The sequence below is a fragment of the Drosophila elegans genome, unplaced genomic scaffold (genome assembly GCF_018152505.1).
Source record: "Drosophila elegans isolate 14027-0461.03 unplaced genomic scaffold, ASM1815250v1 contig_814, whole genome shotgun sequence".
NCBI lineage: Eukaryota > Metazoa > Arthropoda > Insecta > Diptera > Drosophilidae > Drosophila > Drosophila elegans.
The window spans coordinates 1,214,598-1,236,731 of record NW_024546167.1 but is presented as its reverse complement, the minus strand read 5'-3'; the positions used below and the strand labels follow the sequence as shown (position 1 = coordinate 1,236,731).

Here is a 22,134-nt window from a genome sequence, read left to right as displayed (position 1 = left end):
TAGTGAATTAAACGTATTACAAAAATATATATAATTCGTTAGTAGCAAAAACTTTTACCAAATAAATACGTTCGGTTTGTTATAAATGTATTATTTTGAAGTTTAACCATATAAGCTTTAATTTTCGTAATCGGAATACTTAATATATACCCTTCAGTACCTAACAGTACCCATTACCAGAATGACCCAAAACGGACGAGAGGTGAAAGGGTTATAAATATATATAAAAGTCGAGTATCCACTTTGCAGTTCACATGCTGTTTTTGCTGTTGCAGCTACACTTTGCCGATTGTTAGTTTAGATAAAGAGCAGACAGACACACTTGCCACGGCATGGATGTGGATATGTTTGAAGCGAGTATAAGTGGCCATGTGTTAGTTGAGTACCTGTAAGTGTTCACGCAAAATTAAACTAAAAACGCTGTCACTGAACAGTAAACCAGTAACTATCGAGTGCAGTCGATATATGTTTGAAGTGCCAATAAAAAGGACATGCATATAAGCTTGTCAAATGATTAACAGCTGAATAGTGTCAGAAAATCATGAGTAAATTATGGGAAGAGCTTTAGGAAAAACTTTCTATAAAAGAACCAAATCGATTTCCGGAGTCAAAATGTTACTTTTTAATAACGAACTGTTTTGCATAAGCCTTGTTTATGGTCATGAAGAAAATATTTTATAATTATCATTTCCCACAAAATGGTAAAATTTTGTTATAATTTACATTACGTAAAATGGCACATATTCTCTGAACCATTTTCATAAGTCAAAAACTAATTGTGTTTCTCATTTAGCTGGCATTGCTACAATTCCTGCACACAGATCACAATGTTTTGGAATAATTTAGAGCTAAGCATTCGGAACCCATCTACTATTTCAGCTTGTAACCCGCTTACAAAGTACAAACATAAAACATTTTTGGGGTAGCCATCAAAAAAGAGACGTTTTCCAGGCATTTAAAATTATTTTTCATGTAGAGGCAGACAGAAAAACAGGCAACTAAAAATGAGGCAATGCCACGCCCACGGGGGTCGGCCTTTTCAACTGCAACTGCACTGCAGTTGCCGCAGGGAAAACAGAATTTTCCGTTGGGTAAGGACTTAGGGGCCTTGGGTCTGTAAATGGCTACCAAAAATTAAATGCCTCGAATCCCTGCAGACAGCACGAATATGTCAAGTGTGTGTGAGAGAGAGTATGTGTGTGTGTGTGTTTAAACAACAAATGCAAACAACAATAACATTGCCAGCGAGTGGTTGGCAGGAAGAAAGACTGGGTCCAGATCCTGCGTCTGAGCCTGATGCATTGCGCATATTACTCAAAAATAATGCCAGTTGAAAAGAAAACAACAATGACGCAAAACAAACCCAAACGAACTTGGCTTTAGTGGAATGGCGTCAGAATAATACCCTGCTGAGATTAAGCAATTACATTTATAAATTTATTTGTTGGTATTTATTGATTGATTTCTAAAGCCACATGTTATTAACACAGTTCTTTTGTTTGTAATTCATGCAGAGATGCATTGATGCGTTATAGCCGTAAAGCTTTTTTTTTAAATATTTTTAGTGTGCCAAACAATTCAATATTTTAGTATTTGCTTAGTCTTAGCTTTCCATTATTGTTTTTTAAGAGGAAAATGTATATAAAGTGTAGTGAAGATAATTTAATAAGTCACAACGAAAATCTATAAATTCTTTTTGCTTGCAAAAACATTTAGTAATTAGACACAAAATACTTTTTGAAGTTGCTAAAAGTGAATTCTCGGTAATAAATAAAATAATACCAAACAAATTGATACCTTTTGGAATTTTAATTTCGACATTTGCCAGTGCATTAATCATTACAAGTTTTTAGAAACTAAAAAACATATAGATAGATAGATATTCGGGGGCATCACAAAATAATGCATTCTAAAGGGGTTTAGTGTGTCACGATTGCCCCTGAGATTTCCGAGTATAAAAAATTGCACTGGCATCAGTTTGCGATTTCAGTTTTCCCAGCCCTTTACCCCCATTCCCTTTTACCACTTTCACCCATTCACCCTCTCACTTAACACTCATCAGGCAATGCAATTTGTTTTTTGCGGCCGCCATTTTGTTGCAGGCTTTTGCAAAATGGCCGCCGCCATTGCAAATAACACAAGAGTGAGCGCAAAAAATCAGCTCTTAATATACAAATAAATGCCGCAATTTACGTTTTGTTTCCCATTTGTGTTTTTTGTTATCGTTTGTCTGCCATGGGAAATATTTATGTTGCAAATCTTTTGCGGCCCGACGAGTTTTTCTTCATTTTCAGTTGCTGTGTTTTATCGCTTTATTTTTCGCCTTGGTTTTGGTTCGTGACTTGTTTGTCTTGTCTGCATATCCTGCAGCCATTTGTTGTGTTTTCGCCTCTTTGTGTTTTTCCCGGGTTTTTGGCCTGCAGTGAGCTCCTGAGCTCCTTCATATCCTTGTAAAAATGGGATTTGCTCTCGTTGTCGCGCAAAAGTTCTCATTTATTAGCTTTGCTTATGTCTGTCTCTGTGTTTGAAAATATTTTACAATTTTTAGCAGCATGTCTGAGTGCGTGCGTGTTTGTGTCCTGGCACCAAAGACAAACAGATTTATTCGTTTAGAAAACTTTGTGTCCTTATCTTGGTCCATATGTCTTTGTTTGTGTTTCGTGTTTTATGTTCATCTCGTAAGGAATGGGGGTGGTGGTACTAGAGCAAATAATCATAATGGAATTTTTAAGGCTTATAACAATCCAACATGTTGCTTGCATGTGGGTATAGCTTAACCATAAATTTTGCGATCTAAATCTAAATAATTGAAATTTATGATTTTGCAAAAATAAACATTAAGCATTTGAATTGCGTTTTGAAACGCCGCTAGCGGCATGATGATATATTTATCCATTATGTTGAATCTCTGAATGTTATAACTATTATGTGAAATAGATTCTAGATATTAAGAGTTATTTTGATAGATGAGGAGCACTTGCTTATGTTTGATAAGTATTTTAAAGCATTTGCCTAACAAATTTAATACAAAACAAGAGAAAATGCTTCAGTCGAGTTTCCCGACTATTAGATACCCGTTACTCAGCCAATAAACTTAAAATCTCCAGACTATTGATCCATCTCAAGAATATATATACTTAATATGGTCAGAAATGCTTCCTTCTACCAGTAATATACTTTTCAACGAATACCATATAAAAGGGTATACTCTACGAGTAACGGGTATAAACAGCCAATAGTTCTTCCCTTGAAAACCAAGAATTCCCTTGAATTTAATGGCGCGTTTTCTCCTGCAAGTCCTGTTTAATTAGCATTATCTTATCTCGATCCCATCTCATCTGCTAATTTATCTGCTCTGCAGCATTCAAAGCTCATTTGGAGCTGGGAGTTTATTGTCCTACTGAAAAAGCTTGAGCACAGTGCTTCGAGGGGATTTAATACTTATTTCTTATGCCATGACACGTTCTCGGAATTTTTTCCGACCAGTCTCTACTTCGGAGTTGGGCTGGCAATTGCTTGCTTTGTTGTGGTTGTTGTGACTTATTTTTTAGTAAATACTACTTAGTTAGTTAGCCAGGACTGGTGCTGGACGCTGTTTTCCCTCGCAATTATTATTCCGATTCCGGACTGTCTCCCTGGCAGCTGCTGCCCCAACTCCCGACAGGAGCTAATGCTTTCCTTTCGGAAGGGAAATGGAAGGACCAGACCAAAAAGCTTTTCCTTACTTCTGCCGCATTCTGGTTGGCCTGGATTAGCATAATGCTATTTATTGTTGTACTTTTCTTGTGGCCAGCTCCCATTGTTGGCCCTCTCAGTTAATGTTGCCCAAGCAACTTGAATTTCATTCTTTTGTGGTTGCTCAAGTTTTCGGAACTTCCGTCCTTTCCATTTTTGGCAACACTTTGTGCAGATGCATTTTCTTGTACTTTGCATTTTGCTCTCTCTCTCTCCTCTTTGCCTCTCCCACTTGCCTGTTTGTTTTCTTGCTTGTTATGGATAAGTTTGATGCTGATTCCTCTAGTCGATTCATTATTAATTTCGTTTTTGCAGCTCACACTTTGCAAACATGCAAATTGATGCTCTCAGCGAGCAATTTTCCAGAGGGGAAAAGTTGCACGCCGCCGGAGTCCTTGGAATTTTATGCAAAACTGCATGGAAACCAATTTGAAATTTGATGATAGAACGAATGAGATATAAAAGGAAAACATAGTTAAGCAAAAGTCCTTCAATTTGAGTGGCCAAGGGAAGTTGCGTTCTATAAACATTCCTTACGGCGTTGCAATGCTGGTATTTTTAATAAACACGGCACGTTAAAATGATGATTGAATAAAAAGTAAAAGCCACCTTTTGCCCTAAGGACAGAGTAATGAAAATTCGAAATTGAATTGTAGGCACTTAAGTTTCCTACTCAAATCTATCATAACATTTGCATTGAAACACTTCCTGTATTTATTCTATGCTGAAAATCAATTTACATTTCCCTTTTCGTTCTGTGCCTGTCTGTCCAACACAATCAGTTAGAAAATTTTGAACAAATATTTTCCCATAAATACTTTCCACGTCACGTCTGCGCACTGTCACGTTGCCCGCTTTCCATCTCTCTCTGCTGTTGACAAGCATTTAGTACGTGTTAGACCTCGGCCAAAGGGCTTAACGCATTTCCCCTTCCCCCTTCCCCCTTCCCCGCCACAAAACTCAGTCAAAAATGTGGCACTTTGATTCCATGATTTATGGGCTTCAAGAAGGGGCAAGCAAGCACTCTCAGCTCTTTTGCATTTGATAATCCCCTGAAATTTTGCGTATGCCCAATGCCACTTGATGGACCATTTGACTTGGCCTTTTTGGCCGCCTGTTTACTTTCGGTTTAAGCTCGCTCATAAATAATGAAGCCGAGACTGGTAATCCTCTAAAGTCGTATAAAGTGATATTGATATACGAGGATTAAAGAGATTTATAAAACTCGTGACAATCAAAACAATAATTTACATCTTAAACATTAAAGCAAGTGATTAGAATTTCTCAAAAAACATTCGAACATTGGTTCAATACCCAAACGATCAACCCACGCAGCGCCCTTAAACAAAACGTGGCTAGAAATAAATTTGAATTTGAAACCCACCCATTCAACAAAGTTGACATTTACAAAGCGATGAAAAGTTAACCATTAACAAAACCAGGAAAGCACAATCAATCATCCACATCTTTTTGACCTTATCAAGTGTAGCATGATACAAACAAGACCGCTGAAAGAGCGAGTCATAAAATATTAAAAAAAAAGCCCCAAACCAAGCCACATTTTTGGGGTGACCAGATTTGAACTTACATCATTTTGATGTTTGTCACAAATTAGTGGAATACTTAACCTGAATGAAGGGGCATTAAATAACACGGGGAAAATGTGGAGAACGGTACTTGAAAGAAGCGTACTAAATGTATTTACGATCGACTCAATCAATTTGGAGAAGGAGAAACACATTGAGGAAACACTTTGTGGGCATCAATGGGAGGTCATCAATTAAGGGCAATAAAACTCATAACTTAAAAACTAAGATGTGGAAGCTAATAAAAAGTCCAAAGAGAAAGACTCTGACTTAAAAACCAGCGACAATTTCAAGGCTTCCAAGAAAATCGAACAAACATAAATTAAGCCACTCAGAGCTACCAAAAAGTAAACAATTTTTTCATATTTATGGTGAGCGGACAAGGACATAGAATCGGTGAAGGATACGGGGTAACCAGGAGAGGGTGAGCTAGGTACACATTGTGTCACATCATAAATGTCACGGACACATTTTGTTCCTCTCCTTTTTTTCGGTTTGGTGCAACCATAAATTTATATTTTCGCTCTTCAAGAGTTCAAACAGCAACAAACAAATAATAAAAACGAGCAGGAGCAAAAATGTTGAGCAGGGTCAATGGAATCAGGAAAAAGAGGACGAGCATGAGGTGGCGCCACCGCCCCATTTCAGCTGGGACAAAAACCCATAAATCACTTAATCACATAATTAGAATGTGGAAAAAAAATTGATTTACGAGATTTCGAATAGGAAATATTGTTGTTGGCGCTGCTAGTCGTCGCGTGTTTGGGATTATTTACCAACTTTCAACCCCAAAACAGACCATCTCCTTCCACCACCCAGCATGAGATTGCATAATAGTTGTGTTGTTCCGTTCATTATATGGAATGCAAATTGGCAACCCGTGAAAGAACGAACCACCCCAACAATGGGGAAAATGCAAATTGATGGATGGTGAATGCAACGCTGAGTGTGGTTGCCCATTTTCCCATTGCGTCGAGTTACAGGGGTGTCCGTCTGTTGAAGTGGGGATTTAGTTTCAAGGTGCTTTGAAAAACGTTTGCTGCAGTACACTCAAACAAATACAAAATTTAAAGAACCACAACATTTTTCAGAGGTAAATATAAACAGTTCTAGTACTATAGTGTGCTAATCTAAGAATTTATTGTTCAGAGAATCTTAAAACTTTTTTGAATTTGCTTAAAATCCTGCTGACCTAAAAAAGATTAAAACAAATACGAAAGGGTAAAATGGTAACCCATCAAAAGGACATTTCTTCGAAGGGCGATAGCTCTTTGGATGATGGCACGTGCTCATATTACGAAAGATATTCCCTACTGTCCCGCCTGATCCTTTCGCAGCCCAAAAATTGGAAGAGAACGAACATCAACATGAATTTCCACAAATTTTTCGGGGGCTGTCAAAAGTCAAAGCAAGCCGACAGACGGCAAAATAGAAGATGAGTGGGAAATAAATAAAAACCCAAAAGGTTCGAGGTACGTGACACCACCGATTGCCTGCGTGGCACCACCCTTATTTGGCTATATAGCATCCCTTTAATCTCGTTTGACTCGAGGGCTTTGCACACAGTTGACATCGATAGAAGTTTTCTTTTTTCATTTTCCGCTCTAAAGATCATTTCCAGGGGGTTGCTGACTGCCATGACTGTTTTTATCGAAACCGGTTGGTCCAGTTCAGTTGGTCACTTCGGCTGAAGTCCTGTTTGAGTGTTTATTATATCCTTGGGGTGCTCTCATTAGGTATTTTTTTTTCTGTCCTAACGAGGGGTGTTGGTTGGACTCCAATTAAAAATTAAATAAGTTAAGCTTCTTAGTTCTGTTTGTTTTTAAGCATCAATTGATTTTAAATTGATTTTAGATTGTTTCCGAAACATAGAAACCCTTGTGGGTGGCAAAATTGCCGGGTTCAATTCCACGCTATGTCTACTTTTTTCGCCAAAACATTTCCTTAAGTTGTTTCGGCATTTTAAAACTACAAACGTGGTAAACTGGTTTTAAATTTGAAAAATTGAGAAGGTAAAATTTAAATATACATTTTTTTTATTCAAATTTTATAATAAAATCAAAAACACAAGATAAAAAATATTTTCTTTTTCTGTTTTAGACAGATTAGCAGGGATATGAATATCCAAGCAATAGTTCTGCCTTCGTTCATAATTTTCTTCTTTGGTTGTTAATTCCTTTTGGGTTATTCCCCACTGGGGGTGCTCGAATATGAAGGCGTTTCAAGCACGCACACACGCATGCCTCGCCCACGCCTTCTCTCTCTCTTTCTCTCTCTCTCTCTCTCTTTCTATCCCCATGCTGTTAACACTGTTTTTTTTATTGCATCATAAATTTAATATTTTTATGTAATGTTTGTACAACGGTACACGCTTTTACTACCCTCCTTGTGGCATGACTCTGTCCTCGCTCCCTTGCTTAGCCCCCCGTATTTTTGTCCAAACAAAAAAGGAAAATTCACAACATGCAAGAAACGCGCGCCCTTGGCTTTTCCCACCCACTTGCCCTCGCCACCCCGTCCCGCAAAAATGTTTGCTCCTTGAAAGTGTCGCCAGCGCGTGCCATGGGAATTCTGTTTGCTGTTGTTTTTGCAAAAATCTGACTGTGAAATGAGGGGGCAATGCGGGGGGAAAAAGGAACATTTCTGTTGTCATTTCTTGAATGCTTGACTTTTTTGTTGGCATCTTCCCCAATAGCTCATGAGTTCTCTTCCCTGTCTTTTTTGGCCCAATCAAAAAAGCTGACTTTCGCCAGACAGGCAACGCAAATTTGAATCTCACAAAATCATATGTCATTTACAAAATAATTGAAAACTGTATACCTGCAGAAACATTTGGCAAGTCACTTTGGGTAATGGATTAATAATTAATTATATATTTAAAATATATAACAAATTTGTAAATTTAAAGGTTATTTTTAAAAATAATTTGAAATTTAGTTATCAAAACATTTCCATATCCTGTTTTGATTTCATAAAACAATTAGCTTGTTTAATTCACTAAGTATTATACAATAAGTTCAAATACATCCATCCTTTAGCATTTAGTACCGCTTTTATGTTAACCATTATTTAAATCATCATTATTACCTGCAAAGAGAGAAGAAAGGTTTAAGATTATATTAAATGAAGCTCAACTCGTGGGAATAAAAGAACATAGGAATAAAAACTAAGCATTTCCAATTTAATTTCATTTTCGTGACGGAACTGCGGCCTGAGCAACAGTGATATTGTAATTCCCCTAATGGCCCACGCAGAACCTTTAAAAAGAAATTACCCATCATATTTACTTAGGATATGGGGTGAGCGCAAAAAAGAAGCGGAAAATTCATCAAAAAGCCTCGCCTCCTGTCGCACACATCTTGCATACGAAATTACGAATTCCCACGGCAAAATCAACCTGGCTTACTGAAAAAAAGAGGGACAGGCAAAATGTGTCTAACTCACTCATCAAACCATCAAAATGAAAGCCGACACCCCATCCAAACCGGAGCAAATCGATGCTCCTAACCAAAGCCAATGGCAATACAGTGGTTCTTGGCAAATTGGAAACCGTAATTCGGTTTCAATTGAGAAAACCACTTTAGTTCTTTTGTGTAATTTAATTCAACCCCTTTCTTTCCCACACTTATAAGGTTTCCAAATTTAATTTTTGGGTTTCGTATTATTAGCAAAAATGTATTTGTACTTGTATAACGAAAACTACAGGTTCAATAAAATTAAACTTAGTTATTAAAAAAAAGGTTTTAAATGTAACATTTTTGGTGAAACCACTGTACTTTTTATATCATCTCCCGTAACCTAACTTTAACCTACCGCCATTAGTGTTACAGCAACAACAATGGGAAGAAATCAATAAATCACATGGAAAAGGAGAGAATAAAAACCGGAATCGAATGCCGCCTGCCTGCCTAAATGATCGAATGTAATGTCCCAGAGTCTCAACGTCGATAAAGAAAAGAGCCGAACGAAATCAATTTCAATAAATTCCAGTAAACACAAAGGCAAAGAATTATGTGTTCGTGTGTAAGCGAGTGTTATCTGCATTACTCGCGGGTTAAGCACAGCGGTGGGGTTAAAAGGAAGGGGATTTGACCACCGACAAAAGCCTCTTAGTATGCAAATCGAGACTTTGGGCTACATTAAGTGAGTGAATCATACTCAGCGCTGTTCTGGCCACATCTCAAGACGCTGATAATTTATGCTGTAATAATTAAGCAGCAGCTCGAGACCAAAGCCAAATGACAACCAACTGTCGGGGGAAGATAAGGGGGCTATATCTCGACGGAAATGCGGCTGGTGGTCGCACACACGCCCGAATATATGTATATTGCAGGCCCCAAGCTGAGCCAAAGCAGCAGGAGATAAAGGCAGACGAGGTGGGGGTGTGGCAGCAACCACACAATATCAGTTGCTGACATAAGCAAATGCCAGCGAAATTTGGGATAGAAAACATGGGGAACGGGATACAGAAAGCCAGCTTTAATTGTAGGAACAACACAGATATTGAACAATATTATTCAAAATAATAAATAACCATTTTCACGAACCTATGCAAATAAAACAGCTGGCTACTTTAAATGGTTATGTATTAAGAAAAGATAACTCCACGACAAATGTTAAATTAAGTTCTTTAATTCAAAGTGTAAGCTTTAAGATATTTTTTGGGTTAAATAAAAAAGGAGTCGTATTTTCCATTACCTACTTTTTTACTTAATACAATTTGTTTGAAAAACGATTAAATTAGCTTCTAAGTTTGATAGATATTTAAATTCAAGTCAAAGGTATCTTTCTTTTAATCAGTCCTAATCAGTCCTTTTGGATAAGAATAAATTGTTAACGAATTAAAATTAGTCCGGAATATATTATAACATTTTAAGTAAGCGTTTGGATTTTTATTATAAAATATTTCAAATGCCATTCAAAATATTACTCTTCCGTTCAGTTTAACGTATGTATGTTTTTATATTTATATTTTTTCTGCATCTTTAACTTTGTGATTTTTGTGCATCCCACATCTTGTAAACTTTTTTGATGTCAACAAAGCAAAATGAATGGAAACACTTTGAATGATGGCTGCCGAGGAAAGTTCATTTGTGTGGCAGGAAAGTGGACTTGATGCACTTAGTTGTTGCACTTGTAATTGGAATTTAGCAACAAGACGAAAACCCAACGGAAAGGGGGCGGGGCAGCTTTGTCTCTGGGAATTGAATTGAGCTGAGTGACTGCATGAGTGACTCGAGTGTCAGATGCCAGGGCTTTGATTGATGAAGATGAAGACATTTTCCGTTTGGTCGACGACGACGGCGACGGCACAATTTGCTCGGACCACATTCAAGAGGGCGATCCTCGCCAGAGAAATGCAACAACATGGAACTGCACTTGACCAGTGGACCACCACGGTGGTATATGCCACATCCCCAACCACTCATTCCAACCCCCTTGGCTGTCAACCCATTAACCCACCAACTTCCAGCGGAGTTGTCAACGCTGTGGGCCCATCTCGACTGGCCAACTGCTTTGAGTCTCGAATGTCACAGTGGGTTGGGTAAAATTGCTGGCACAGTGGCTTCGAATGTTATTCACACCATTCTTATTATATTAAACTCGGTTTTATTTTGACCTATCGGTTAATAATTTCAAGTCTGCTTCAATAACCTTAATTCTACAAGCAACTTGTTAATTTAAGAACTCTCCAACATTTTTTTAAAATTTATATAATTCGTAATGCTAAAATTGAATAATCTTTTCATAATCAAAGTTGATTTAGTATTTAAGTGTAGTGCACACTTTAATATAGGTAAAGAATGCATAATTCTTGCAAGTGTTTATATTTTGTTTTAAAAATCCAATTTGTAAAAAATAATTAAGAACATAAAATTTATTTTTAACTTTTTAAAAAAAATATTTTTTTTTAGCGTTCCCTTATTTTTAGCAACCACTGTGACTTGCCAAAGGTTTTCAGCGCTCTGTTATACCTTTCGACCCGCAAACTTCACAACAGAACTTTGACAACATCCAAGAACACACACTCTGCAATCATTTGGCTGCATCAACTAAGATGCCATTACGGTGGCTGGCCTGCTCATTACCAGAGACCGAACCCACGAAGTCCGGCCGCAGTTCAAATGAATTTAATTGAAATTTCAAACTTGTCAAGAAGCTACCGCCTGCTATCACACTCGTTGCCATAATACACTGAACGAAATGTGGGTACAGTGTAAGTTAAAACGAACTACATAATTTGTAGCACACAAGAAAATGTTAAAAAGCCAAAAATATTAAAATAAAATTTATATTTTACTTGAACAAACAACTCAGTCACCGAAAATGTAAAATATATCATCGCAATAACCAATTGTATTTTGGTAAGTGTTGGTTAAGCCTATAAAAAATTTATTTATTCCATAAATGCTATTTTTGTGAGTCCTCAAATATTATCAAGTCAAACAAAATTTTTTTCTGTGTGCCTTCCGGAGTGAGACCACGGAAAATGCATTGGCTGGAGGGATGTAGTAAGGTTGTGAGGGGTTTTTGGAGTCCAACTTGAAAAGCCGCATCCCCGTTCGCTCAACCCGGCCAGTCAAGTGCTGCGAAATGTGAAAAAGTAAATAAGTTTTCGCCGGCGTTGCACTTTTAATGTTTTCCTGGCAACATCTGGCCAAGACTTCCACTGCCTACCTACCCCTCATTCCCTCCAGCAGAAGTGTCATCCAGTGTACGTAACTTTTTAAAAGAAAAGTTTCCCATTCGCCGAGACTTGTCGTCTTTTCCTTTGGCTCTTTTCTATTTTTCTGATTTTCAACCCTACCTTTTATTGCGTTTAGTCCTTTTTTATAAGTAGCTAAACCCAAAAAAATTTTTTGCTACTTTGTGTACAATTTGTTGAGTTATTTAATACTTTTTCAGGCAACAAAAAAGAAGAGTTTTATGATGTTTTGATGTTAAACGATCAAGAATATCGGAGGTTATCAATATTTTTTACTGTATAAAAAGTTATCTCGGGTACAACACAGTAACTCACTGAATTTTCAGTTTAAGTTTAAAAAAAAATATTATTACAAATTTAAAACAATTAAGGAAAATTTTATTGAATAAAAAAAGATAATTAAAGCATTAAGTGATAGCTAACCTTAATAATTGATTAACAACTCAATCAACTAGAAAACAATTAAATATAATTTTGTTTGCACTCTCCGTTTATTTTTGATTGGCATATTGGATTACAGCAAGGGAAAATGTTAAGGACTTCACACACGTGTTGGCCTCGCAAATTGGCAGAGTTCAATTTATTGTTATTAGATTTTGCCTTGGCAACATTTGGTGACCCTAATGGTTCGTACATCGGCACAACATGTGTCGCATTCAGATCTATTAGCCTGTTCAGTTCACACACACACTTTTGGGGAGAAAGAGAAAAGCAGTGGGCCAACATCTGGAAGCATTTAAGTGTTAATTTTATAACTTTTGCTCAACAAATTGTGCTTCCATTAGATGAGCCAAGAATGAAAACTACCACAAGCCGACGCTCAATGTTTTCACAGGCCAGCAGGCCAAAGGATGTCTTGCCGCCCAGCAAAGAAGGAATTTACATTTTCAATTTAAATTTGAATTTCAATTTTAATTGAGATGAAATAGACCAAATGAAGCTGAATTCTCCCCCTCATCTTTTATTATGCACACAATTTTCCATCTTGGCGTTTTTCACTTCAGGCTTAATCCAATTATGCTCAAATTACTAAGCGCCATGGACCCTCATGGGTTAAATGCGGTGGCGTTGCCCCGGGCTTTGCCAAAAAAAAAAAAAAAACGATGGAATGAGAATTCCCTGCAACGTTTTTAAAAAGTCCAATTTGCAGCTGTCGCAACTTTCAGCGTTGAGTGCACTTTAACCGGTGTGAACCCAAACCAGACATTCTTTATGGGGGTTGATTCTCAACTCACAATGCAAATTCGTGTATGCATTACCGAAATATATGTTTTTTCGGGGTTAGACCCTTTTTTTAAAAAGGTTCGTTGTTAATGATGCTTGTGCCAAATGGAGAATGAGTCCTTGTTCGACTCGTATTCCGCCTGTAAAGAGCACTACAAAATTTGTGCATTGCTCATTTGCCCATTTCATTATTGCGGACTTTAAAAAGTTTATATTATGTTCAAATGTTTTATGTTTTCCAAGAAATATTCACTTTTTTAGCATTGTGGATTTTTCTTCGAAAAGACGAGAAAGTGTGATTTAACTTTTTTTTTCGTTTTTTTCGCTCTCTCAGATGGGGAGTATTTTTAAAGAAAATATAGTTTAAAAAAAATATTTAAAAAAGGTGAATCAATATTTTTATAATATTTAAAAATAAAATAGCAAATGCATTTTAATGGCCGTCTTTCTTTAAAATAAAAAGAAAAAGCTAAAATAATGGTTATATATTTTTTATCTGCGATTAAAAACAGTATAAAACCTCCATGGAAGCTGCTTATATAATCGTAAAAATTAAATTCTTCATCGAATGGGCCAAACGGGAAACGTTGAAAAAATAAAGCGGTTAAAAGCATTTTCCATAATTCGCACAACCCATAATTTATAATATCAATAAAATGAAGGGAAACTTGCGGACTAAAAATAATAACCAAGATTAAAACAAACGCCATGAAAACTGTATGCAAATATGGGGGAAAACCAAAAAAATTTGCATTCATTTGTGAACAAGTTTCTATGTGTCTGTATATTCACATAAATAAATGCAGGAAAAAATGGCAAACATTGAATATTTAATTGCTTGAAATTTGTGTTCTCTGGTTTTTATGGTTTTATCGCCAAATTTAGTATGTCTGTTTTTGCATTTGCGTTTATTTATTTTGAGCCTTTTTATCGTAGTTTCTCTATGTTCACCCAACGCCACCCACAACAACCATTCAATTTATTAACTGATTTTCACTCCAATTTTTTTTGCTCGCTTTTATCGATATTTTTTTGTAATGAAAAATTAATACCTGTTTGATACTATCATGATAATAGCTACATTTTTCACGTTTAACAATACATGAACATAAAAAAAAAATATTTTAATATATATTAATTTCTTAGGAATTTTTTATGGACCATTTCTAGTCTGCAAATTAAATTTATGTAAGTAATAAATAAATAACAATGTATTTTCTATTTTACTAAATATTATTAATAGTTGCTTGCTTAGTATTGATTTTTTGATAAATTTACAAAAAAACCTACGAAAAATATATTTAATATTATATTTGTAATTTTATCAATAATATATAAATTGCATTTATTCAAAATCATTACAGTAAATGTTAATTTGTTTATCATACAACCAGGCAAAAGAAAATAAATAATTAATTAAAAGCAAATGTGCTCAAACCGGGAAAATTAAATTAACAAACGCATGGACAAATTGTAATTTCGACTTGATGTGGTTTCCACTATGACCCATCGCATTGCAAAATTCCACTTCCACACCCTTTTATCCCTCATCTATGTAATTTGTCAATTTAATTTAGTTCTGAGAATGTTATTGAGTTTAATTAGCAATTCAATGCAAATAAATATTATATAGAATCCTATACAAGCTATTTTACAATTGTTTTTGATTAAACTAAACACAAGTACATGTTTACATGTATACACTTTATGCTTTTCAAATAATGTCATAAATTAAGATAGTAAATTGTATTATAAACCACTAAAAATAAATGCAAGTGCTGAAAAGAGGAGTAAGTGGACATAAAAAAAAATTATTTGGAAATGTGGTGAAGCACGCGCTAAAGCTGTTAGTTAAATAAATAATTAAAATGAAGTATGCCATAAAGTCATAAACAAAGAATATTATAAAAAAAATTTTCCCGTGGCTTTCAACTGTGCGGAAGCGCACTGATATAAGTCAATGGGTTCATTAAAAAGAATGCCATAAAAAGAAATTTAACCGCTTTTGTTGTTTACTTTTTTTCAATTAACTTTACACACGCGAGCCATACACAAAATGTTGGTGAAAAGGAAAGGGCTAGGGATTGGGGCCAAGAGAAAATCTCTTAAACGCAAACATTCTATAATAATTTAATTATTAAAATAATAATGTATTCATAATTTTAATTGTGCTAGTGATTTTAGATTAAGTGGAAATTTTAATTGCGATTTTATTGTCTTTTTAACAAATTCCATATCGTGAGCGCAATGAATTTGTATGCGGGAAAAAAATTAAACAAATTTGTATTATACCAGGAAAAGGTATATACAATATTAATGAACCATTTTTTAACTTATGCGTTAATGAGCCTTTTCCATTTAGTTTTATTCACATTTTACGCTTAAATTCAGTGACCTTTTACTCGTTATATTATATTGTTATTCATACAAAATAACAACTATCAAATATTGTAGGTAAGTATTGATCAAATTTTTTATTAATGAGCACGTCAGTTCAAGTTATAATTTTACACAAAAAATCACGCAATAACTCAACTTTATGTTTTCTTTTTCTAGATTTAATTAAGCGGAATCCATTTGTCCTTGCCATCCCCTCATTTTTCCAAATCCAAGCTAGGTGTGGCCGGAATAGCCGCTCGATTCGAGTGTCAATGATACCGTCATTAAATCAATCATTTTGGTTGCTAGCCACTTGCGGTCTTAATTTGGTCAACACGCCAGGCGACGAATATTTTGTTTTTTTTTTTACCTCTAAGTCATTGTTTGTTTTTCTCTGTCCTTTTATTTATTAGTGTTTTTTTGCCTTCTTGTTTACCTAAAATTCTTCGTCTATATTGTTATCCACATTTAATTTTACCCAAGCTGACAAGGAATAATGATTATAATCAAATTAATGATGAGGCACAGGGACGAAATTCCTTTCTTAATTTGGGTGTTTTGGTATATAACAATCTATGTTTTTCCTATATCATTGATATTGGTTGGCTTACATAATATACCTATATTTACTTTGATTACCAAATTTTCATTCTTCATTTTTTAAGCTATTGATACAATTTAACCAAAAATGTATGCAATGCTTCTACGTGTTCTTTTATAAATAAATAAGTAATGATAAATAATTCCGTCATTTTACAATAAAAACTTTAAGCTTATTCCCCGCAAAGGTAAATAATTCATGTTTTAAGCTTAATTGGTAAAAGTGGAAAAAAAAACGACAAGAATATGGGTCATAGAGATAGAAAGAACTAAAACAACATTTTAGACTCGTGTATCTTGATTAGTACAAAACGCCCACAGGGTCAGCTTTGTAAAAACGAAACGAATTTAGCTTTTTCTTATTTATCCCTTTCTGGGTTATTTGCTTGTGTTTTAGACTATAAATTCTGGTAAAAGCAACTGTTACTGCACTGCGTATTAGTCAGATTACAGCAGCAACAAACAAAAAAAAACATCACTAGATACAGATACAAATGCATAGAGAACAAACGAGCAAGATTTAGGCCGTAAAATAATTCATGAATTTATTGAAATTTATTAGCATAAGCATGCGGACCGTTGTTGGCTAGCACAGTGGCACATCTCATGGAAGTGAAGTTTTATTTTTGTTTTTTTCTGTTTTTGCCAGCTTGCATTCTGACCGAGATGAAATCGTAGAAATTGAATTGAATTGGTTTAGGGTGGGGGCAAATGGCAAACGATATGCGTATCAATGGATAACAAAAAGACGGAAAATTGTATCGACAGACAACAACAAAAAGAAGATCATCGGCAGACAACTTATACAAATAGCAAACAACAGCAAAAGGAAAAAAGACCAACAGCTACCAAATTCCCAAGTAAGAACCAGTTAGACAGTTGGATAAAGGAAAACCGAGTAGAAGGCACATACAGTCAGTGCTGGTTGTTTTTTACAGCTCTTTCCAGTCAAATGTATTTATAAATAACAATAGTTAAATTTTACCCTTGGGCGACATAAAAATCGGTTAATAATTTGTGCATTTGCTACTTTAAAAAATGCTCGGAACAAGTTTTTATCCATTTGTGTTTTTCTAAATAGTTTTGTGGAACGATTTATTTGCATTAATTGCATTAACTCTAAAGAAACTTTAAGTATTTTTTAAATATATACCTTTTTAAACGTTCTTCCTCTATCATTTTAATTTGCCACAAATATAAATATTGATTTTAGTTCGAATAACCATATAAAACCATATAAAACCTTTAGTAATTATTCTAAATGAATTTCGTTTTGATTGAGGACAAGCAAATATTGATAATTAAGTTTGCTAAGCGGTAGAAATTAAATGTGTAACATTAATGTATTTTTTTTTTTTTTTTGTTAAAGCATCACTGCAAATGATTTAAACAATTTGTAGCCAATTTGACATTTTTGCAGGCCAACTCAATTTGAATTTGCCGTTTAATCTATCTATATGCTAGTCTGCCCATCCATTTATTTGGGGTAGCGATAACTTATTGCACGACTTTAGCTTTTCTAGTTTTTGTTTGCCAGGGGAGAAGTGAATATCCAACTCCTACTGGGCTCAGCACCCGCACATTTAACTAAAATGTAACTTTTCTTTCCGAGGCGTTGTTATTGTTGTTGTTGTTGTTCCTCTTTTCCTTGGGTCTTTCTTTCTATATTTGTGTATCTTGAACGCGTTTCGTTGTATCTACTTAAGGCAGCTTAAATATTTGTGTAACATAATACAAAACATACGGGCTTCTTTGGATATACTTAGATACATAGCTTAGATACATGGTTAGGAAAATGTGAAATAGCTTGGAATGGGGGAAGATGGTTAAATGGCAGCAGTCCGGAGTCATCTAAACCACAGACTAAGCAAACAAACTATTTCACAATGGGAGACAAACAATTTTTTTTAAACTATAGGTTAATTATTAAATAAAAGTAATTTTAAATATCATCAATTCTATCACTTTTCTCATCAGATTCGTATAGATTATTTTTGTATAGTATTATTTTACATTTCCATAATTCAGGGATTTCAAATTACCATTATAAATTCAGATAACATTTCATGAAACGAATATCTTTAAAAAAAGGGGACCTAAAACCTAAGAAACAAAGTCCCATTAAGCTAATCATAGCGGATTAGCGTAGATGTCTGTTGGTCAGATGCCTGAACATGCAAGCGATTATAAGATTAGAGCTATCAAAAACGATGACGACAAACATTTCTCCAATCTACAGTGTATCTGGCAGCGAGAATGAATAGATGAAAAAATTATACAATTATAGAAAAAGAACAGATTACAACTGTGAAATCGGTTAAGTAATTCTGACATCAATACGGGCAAAGAAAAACTAAATCTGACTCACGGGTTGAATGAATTTTTTCTGTTTGGTTAGGCGCCGAAAAAATTGAAGTCCACCAAAATATTTATTTACATTAATTCGTAAAAATAAATACGCATCATAAATATTATATTAAAATTCTGTAAAGTGTCTTTGGGTTTTTAAATCTTGAAAATTGAACTATGACAAGAATCCATTTTGCAAGATTTTGAAATTGTTTTTTTTTTTTTTTTGAGTTTCCCAACAAACACATTCTAATTGAAATAACAACTCGTGTTAAGTAGACTGATATTTACAAAGACTGATATTCACTTAAATCAGTTTGCGGTCTCTTTTTGTGGTTCCACTGTAACTGTATCTTAAGTGTTCGGTTCGCTTTTGTTTTTTCCGACCGTCTAATCATCGGTTCCACTGTGCGGGTATCAGCGTGTTTTGTTTACATTTCAAATGGAAATTGCTCTGTTTTGTATCTGTGTCTGAGCTCCGATATCCCCTGCTGTGTGTGGCAGGTTATCTGTCTGCAAAATGCACTTCTACCATTTTCGTTTCGTCCTAATGAGTCGGACTCTACAGCTGTTTCTTTCGCACTAGTGAAGTAGTGTGTGGCACACGCAAATATCAAATGGACTTTACTTTAATCCTCCCAATATCTGCTCTTCCTTATCTTAGAACGTGGAAAAAGGACAATACGTGACCGATGTTAACTACTTAACTGACATTTTGGGAATGTCAACGTCACATTTTAAATCCCAATTTCAAAACACTTTTCGAGCTCTAAACTTCTGCTGTTCATTTTCCAGAGAATTAAGATTTGGAAATATGTTTTGTCTTACCCGCCTCAGTTAAAGTTCCTATATCTAAACACCACTTTTAAATAATAAACCAAACTTTAGGCTCCCTTTCGAGATTGACAAATTTTCTTTTTCGAATATAAAGTCATTTCAATTTGTTTCTAAATAATAGTTTAGTTTATAAATAATCGTCCTTGAAAAAATATACCCGCTGACGATATACACGTTGAAATGTCACAACTGAGCCAGTATTTTCATGGTTTTATATTTTTACTGAATTTTTATTTTCAAAAGTTGCACTCTTCAGTTAATCAGCTTACAAATATCAAAGCCATCGAAAGCTTAGATACAAATGCATTTATAACGATTTACTTTGCTTGTGTTAAAGGATTTTTAAAAAATCTTTTGCTTTTCTTGTACATATCTGTAACAAACTAAGAAACTATCAAAAAAAAATCAGAACCCTTTATTGTTAAACATAAATAAAGCATTAAAAACTCACCTTTTCAAATGGTTTCCAATAAAATAGATTTTATGAACTGAATTCTTTTTTTTGAACAGTTGAAACTCGGTGGACGCCTGGATCCAAAATGATTTGAAGATTGACAAATTTAGCAGTCCCAGTACTTCTTGTTTGTTGGTTTTTTCTGACGTTGATTGATTGATTTGGTTGTTGCTGTTGTTGTTTCGATAGCGTTATTATCAATTTTCACACACAGACAGGATAATTTTTTGATTCGCACCGATCGCTTGTCGTACTTAAACAAATTATAGACACTTACACGAGACAACACCGAAGAACACAAATTTTTTATATTTTATACTTTATACGCAGATTAATGCCAGCGGACGATGCATAATAAGGATAACAGCAAGAACAACAACAACGATACACGACGACGACGACAAATATTGTACATATGTACAGAATACAGAGGCTCACGCACACAGAGGCAGACACACACACACACACGGTCGCGATAACAGTTAGTCGGATATATAATCGGGATGCAGGGGGCGGGGCGCAATTAACGCGACGGCGATTATATGGCAATCCCTTAACGAATCCGTACCGGCTTTTTATGCGATAAGTAGGCTACGGCTGCGTTTTCTGAGCATATTTTCCTTGGTTTTTCCTTATTTATTTTCCTTTATCCACTTTGTTTCTGGCTTGAGTACTGTGGGCAGGGGAAAGACACTGGATTAGATATTTGTTTCTTAATCAAAAGTTAAAGCCGCAGTGAACTACATATTTTACTTAGAAGAAAACCAAATCGATTTTTTTGAGCGTGGTGTTAATTTTAATTTAAATATAATTTGTCTACTTTGTCAATGGCACAGAAACATATGTACATATATGTTTATGCAGCGAAGAGGCAAACAACTGCTCTTTAGGTTTCATCAAAAAAAGATTTGAAAATTAAGTACTTTGAAAGAACTTTAGTTGTTAATTCTGAATTCTTTTCGTGATTAATTTCTTATTATGACAACCGCACTGTAAATTTTTTTCGGTTGGCAACGCGCTGCGGACAAAGGACAACGGCTGCAGAGAGATGCGAATAGGGGAGCATAGGGCAGAGCAGAAAAACATTATGCGGGGGGTGGGTGTGAGAGAAAGCAGCTGCTCTCTCTCTCTCACTCTCTGAGTCGGTGTGTGGCCAATTTGAAACGCTGCGAGAATGAAATGCAGCGAAACGAATGGTGAGCACAAAACGTGGCCAGGAAAATAGGGAAATAAACAAAATATAAAAAAGGATAATCCAGCCAGGGAGAGGTGAGAGAGCGAGAGAACGAGAGACTGAGAGAGCCTGAGAGGGCTACTGTTCCATTGCCAAAACGTACACAAAACAGAGGACAAAAAGCATTGCTTCTCTCTCTCTAACTCTCTCGCCCTCCTGCTCACTCCCAAAGGAGGTGTGCGCGCCAGGCGAAAAATCAATGAAAAATATGTGGAAAACTGCCGAAATTGTAAATTTTTTGGATTAGCTTTCTTGCGGCTTTAACTTTGTCTAAAACACTGTTTTTTTCAATTTGTGATTTCTTATTTCTTATTTTCGATATTATCTGATTTTTTTTGTGATTGCTATTGCAATTGACCAATTTTGGGCTTTATTATTGTTACACATGCACTCACACTTGCACTCAATTGCACATGTTTATAAATTGAGCAATTACCCATTAACTAATTAATGTACACAATAGACCAATAACTTTTTCACAAATTGCGCGACAAATTCGTTTCGGTGCTGTAATTTGTTTATCAACGCGAAAGATAGAGGTGTATCTTTTTTGCCGGATCCCGAAAAATGCATGAAAATATCTTAGAAAACAATATTTTTACAAGAAACCAAATATCGTTTTTCGATATATTTCCCGGTGATTTATCCAATATCGTTGTTTTTAGTGATATTTTTTTTATTGTGATATTTCTCAACCGGAGCAACGCGCCTGCAGCGCGGGCGTTAAATTTTCGAATGAAAGTGGAATATAGTCGGATGGGACTTTTCCTGGCACTTTCCCAGCCAAATGTGTTCGAATCGAACATCCACGTCGAGCCGCGTGAGTTGAGTCTCTCTGTCTGTAAGAACTCTCATTCTCTCGCAATTCGTTTTGTTAGGAAACCGTGTTGCTAGTGCATTTCGATGGCGTTAGTCAGTTTATTGCTGGATTTCTCCCTCTCTCTCTGCGCTCTCCCACCCACTAAAAAAGCTCTCTTAGCCTGTTAAGTGAATTCGTACTAATGTTATATTTTAGAACTGTTAACCGTTT

At 35.3% G+C, this 22,134-nt stretch overlaps 1 protein-coding gene across 1 annotated transcript in view; it reads right to left on the bottom strand.

Annotated features, from left to right (window-relative positions):
- LOC108141812 (semaphorin-1A) overlaps window positions 1–21,928 on the bottom strand; it is a 140,450-nt gene extending 118,522 nt beyond the window's left edge. The window contains exons 1-2 of the mRNA XM_017265389.2: window positions 21,500–21,928; window positions 19,868–20,543 (exon numbers count right to left, since the gene is read on the bottom strand). The gene's annotated coding sequence lies outside the window, so the exon portion shown is untranslated. The remainder of the gene's footprint in view (window positions 1–19,867; window positions 20,544–21,499) is intronic.
- Window positions 21,929–22,134: the final 206 nt, after the last annotated feature.